The sequence below is a fragment of the Bison bison genome, unplaced genomic scaffold (assembly GCF_000754665.1).
Source record: "Bison bison bison isolate TAMUID 2011002044 unplaced genomic scaffold, Bison_UMD1.0 scf7180017864489, whole genome shotgun sequence".
In the NCBI taxonomy this organism is placed as follows: domain Eukaryota; kingdom Metazoa; phylum Chordata; class Mammalia; order Artiodactyla; family Bovidae; genus Bison; species Bison bison.
Genome location: NW_011495048.1, coordinates 10,616,499 through 10,621,246, shown reverse-complemented (window position 1 = coordinate 10,621,246; position 4,748 = coordinate 10,616,499). Strand labels below are relative to the sequence as shown.

Below are 4,748 nucleotides of genomic sequence, written 5' to 3'. Positions count from 1 at the left end.
GGGGGTGTGGATGACCATCGCGCACGGGGCAGCTGTACCCGCAAGGGTGAAGGCGGGGAAGCAGCGGTAGGAAGACGAGGAGGGGGCGCAGAGGGAGAGTCCTGTCTGATGGGGGTGGTGGGGATGGCCCCGCCGGTTTGGGTGGGAGCCTGACGGCCACAAATACAAGTCCTAGGCAAGAGACTTGAAGATACGTTTGGCTGAGGGAAGGTGTCTAGGAGAGAAAGCTCCTAATCCTGGAGTGGGGGCCGGGGCGGCGGCGGCAGCGGCGAGCGGGGAAGGTGTCTGATTGACAGCTAGATTCTGTTTTTCAGACCAGAAAAAAAAAAAAAAAAAATCCCCTGTCCCCTGGGGAGATTTCTCAGTCACTTTTCTTCTGCAGGAAACTGCTTCTTGTTGGAGCCTCCTGGGGCTGGCAGAGTTAAAATCCTTTAACCCAGGATGCCTTGGGCCTTTTGTTCCGCTCTGACAATGGAATTGGGTGGAGGGGGCTGGGAAGGCAAGGGGCTGGATCTAGGGTGTATCCGTGGGGTGGAGGGTCTGGTGAAGCTGTGTTCAATCACACGGTGAAAAAAAGCAATTTGGTCGTATGTGTGTGCGTTTTCGGCGAAGGTGTAAGGAAGCCTAAGGCACGGGGCACCAGCTCGTTAACACATGTGGCTGAGTGCCTGCTGTGTAGCTCAGCAAACCTTTAATTACTCAGGGAGATCTTCCAAAACTAGAAACTCAATTTTGGTCCCTGAAAGGTTGGATAATGAGTTTTTCTTGCGTCTCAATCCAAGGGGACAGATCTCCCACTCCCCTGGGCTCCCAGATTCTTCTAGATGTTTTGGCTTCTAAAACTGTCCTCCCAAGGGACAGACAATGCTTAGTTAAAGACACTCAGACACGTAAACCCTTCAAGCATATTAATCATTTGAAATCATTGCTTTGAACCTATCATGTTCTTGATTCATAATCATCCGTAGCACCCACTAACTCAAATGACTTGGAGGGAGGCATTCAAGGCCTCTCACCATGCTGACTTTTCTCCTCCCACCCCCCACCTGCTTCCTCCCCTGTAGCCAGCCTGGCCTCTCACTGCCCCCTTGGTATATCTTGGCTTCTCCAGCCTATCTCAGGCCCTGCAGTTGCCTTCCTGGCCATCTAGCTGGCTACTTCCTTCTCCATTCAGTTCTGGCTGCAGTCAGTCAATATACATTTACGGAGAGCCACCCACCCCTACCCCCACCCCACCATGTGCAAGGCATGTTCTGGCCCTGGAAATATATCAGAGACCAAGACAGATGCCTGCCCTTAAAGATTTTTTGCCTTAATGGAAGAGAATAAAGCCAGACAGTTTCACATGTTGATAAGTAGCTAATCAATGGAATAGAGTAGGGATGGGGGTAGGGTTAGTTAGTGCTGCTTTATTTAGCCAGGAAAGGCCTCTTTAAGACCTTCTGAGCAGGAAGAACTCGAAGCAGAAGGGATAGAGATGCAAAAGCCCTGAGGCAGGAATGCACTCCATTAAGTTCAGGAGATACCTTTGAAGGCCATTGTCACTGGAGCAATGTGAACAAGGACATTTCGAGGGCTCTTGAAATATAGGCAAAGACTAGACCATCATATCCTCATGGGTCAAAATAAGCAGTGTGGATTTTATTTTGGTTGCAGTGGGAAACCTTTGGAGGATTTTAAGCCAGGAGAAAAGATTCCACTTACTCTTTAGAAAGATGGCTCTGGCTGCTTGGCAGAGCAGGGACTAGAAGCAGAGGAGAACAGTAAAGATGTGGTTGCAGATGTCCTGGCAAGAGCAGGTAACGGCAGGTTTGTGGCTATGGAGATGATGAGATCTCTGGAGCTATCACAAGGATGACTTTCATTTTTAGGATAACTGGATGGACAGATTGCCCATGTTGTGGGGAGGGGAATATCAGCAGTTCTGTTTTGGCCATGCCAGTACCTATCAGGTGTCAGGGGGATATGTGTAGACAGGTTTGAGTCTGGAATTCAGGGGCATCTCTCCTTTAGGTTTAAATTTGACATCTAGCATATGGATAGTATTCAAAACCATGGGCCTGGATCATTCCATTTAGAGAAAATGTAAAGCTAGAAGTGAGAGAAATGAGACTGAAGCCACTCCAACATTTAGAGATCTGGTAGAGGAAGAGCAAGCAAGCGAGATTGAGACAAATGACCTGCGAAGTTGGAAGAAAACCAGAAGATGGTGATTCTAAGGAAGCTGAGCAAAGGAAGTATTTCAAGAAGAGGGATATATCAGTCAGCTGTTGCTAGGTAACAAACAATCACAAAAATCTCTACGGCATATAACAGTAAATATTTTTAATACTTTTATTTATTTATTCTGGCTGTGCTGGGTCTTCGGTGCTTCACGGGCTTTTCTCTAGTTGCAGTGTGCGGGGTTCTCTTGTGAAGCATGGGCTCCAGGGCACACGGGCTTCAGTGGTACGGCTCCCAGGCTCTAGAGCACGGGCTCAGTAGTTGAGGCACATGGGCTTAGTTGCTCCACAGCATGTAGGATCTTCCCAGGCCACAGATCGAACCCATGTCTCCTGCACTGGCAGGTGGATTCTTTACCACTGAGCCACGTGCTATTTTATGCACACATCTGGCATCAGCTGGAGGTCAGCCAGGTGAGGCTGACCTTGGCTGGGTCTAAGTCTGCTCTGGATACATGTCCCTCATCATCCTTGCACGGACAGGGCAGCTATGGCAGGTTATCCCCTGGTGATGACGTTGGCACAGATAGGCAGATGGAAATGACTCCTAAGGCCTAGGCTTGGAACTGTACCATGTCACTTCCTCTCTCATTCTGTTAGCCAAAATGGGTCATATAGTGATGTTCAAAAGTCAAGGGGCAAGAACATATATTCTACCTCTAGTGCAAAAAGGGGCAGCGAAGTTACATAGGATAAGAACACAGGGAGGAGTGACAGGAATTAGGACCAATAATTCAATCTACCACAGAGTAGTCAAAGATGTTCAGTACCACTGGGAGACCAGATGAAATAGGGATGTAAACTGGCCACTAATTTAGCCAAGATGTCAGTCACTGGTGTCCTCATAAGAGCCATGACAAGGGAATGGCAAGATAAAGGCCTGACTGGGATGGGTGGAGGTGAGAGGGAGGCAAGGAAGAGAAGTGTGAGTTGTGTAGACAACTCTCCCAGGAATATTTGCTCTGCAGAGGAGCCGGAAAATGGTGCAGCAGGAAATTGGGCTAAGACTAATACGTTTTTAAATTGAGGGATATTAAGTCCTGTTCGACTGCAATGGGAAGGTTAGAGTAGAGAGGAAGAAATATTGGGTTGACCAAAAAGTTCCTTTGGGTTTTTCCATACCATCTTTTTGGTATGGAAACTTTTTGGCTAACCCTATAGCTGAAAGGAAGGGAAGATGTGTGCTGGTGAAAGGGGAAGGGGCCCAGGGCACAGATGGAGGGGTTGGCCACAGATGGGCGGAGGGAACCCAGAGCTGGGGACATTCTGGTGGCTTTGGTGGGAGGAAGTGCAGGCGGTTGGTCTGTTTGTACCTATTTTCTCTATGAAGGATAGTCAGAGGCCAGATTGAGAGCGAAAGAGGAAGGGGTGTTGACAGTATGCAGAAGAGGAGAAAGTGTGAAATTGTTGCATCAAGAAGAGGGAAAAGGAATTTTTCTAAGAAATGGTGGTAGGACTGTCAAATACCCATCAGAAATTTACGGCCATAAATGTGATGTGAGCCCATTCAGAGTAGCTGGGTAGTTTCTTCAGCAGTGTGCAGCTTCTCTGTTGCAGGTATGAAGTAAGCAGTTTGATTTAACCACAGCTGGGTTTTCACCAGGTGAATGCAATGGAGAGAGACTGCTGTAAGAAGTTCAGAGTGTTTGCAAGGAAGATTTCCCAGGCCAGATCATAGAACCTCAGCTGGCTGATAAGACCTGAGGGAAGATAAATAGTGAAAAAACAGTACAGCGATGGACTGGAGGTCTCAGGTGGGAAAGATGGTGGAGTGGAAGGACCGGAGTGAAAGAGCTGGCAGGCTGGCAGGTAGTAGGATCTTTGAATCTGAGATTTAAGAGATGGTCCCCAGTGGCTCAGTGGTAAAGAATCCTCCTGCGATGCAGGAGACCTGGGTTCAATCCCTGAGTCAGGAAGATCCCCTGGAGAAGGGCAACCCACGGCAGTATTCATGCCTGGAGAATCCCATGGACAGAGGAGTCTGGTGGGCTACAGTCCATGGGGTCCCAAATAGTCAGACACGACTGAACACACACGCACGTTGACATTCATGGTTCCAGGTCTAGGGTATGACCAGGAGACCAGGGTGGGGCAGGAGATGTATCATTAGGACTAAGGTAGTCAGGACAGTTAGGGGATAAGGTTGTGGGGCAGGTCATCAGCTTTGGGGCATGCCAAAGCTGTGGGGCATGTTGAGATCACCAAGAATGGTGACAGTGGAGGAGAAAGAGCCCAGTGCTGAAATCGTCAAGGAATGGAGGAAGTGGGCAGAAGGATAATAAGGTGACACTAACTAGAAGCGGTGGATAGCAAGCTCTGTTGACATGTATTCCAAAGGAGATGGGTTTTTGAAGGAGGAATAGGAACCAGATTGGGAAGCATCAATGGTGAGTGAGGAGACATCTCCAGGCCCGGAAGCGTGGCCTATGGAGAAAGAAGCCTCTGTTGGACAGGGCTGTGGAGCAGCAGGGTCCTCAGAGGTGAGACAGTCTTCAGGAGGAAGGAAGAGAGGGTCCCAGGCTTGCA

At 48.8% G+C, this 4,748-nt stretch overlaps 1 protein-coding gene across 1 annotated transcript in view; it reads left to right on the top strand.

Annotated features, from left to right (window-relative positions):
• The window catches only part of LOC105005347, a 12,070-nt gene that overhangs the window by 2,797 nt on the left and 4,525 nt on the right, over positions 1-4,748 (top strand). The window lies entirely within an intron of this gene.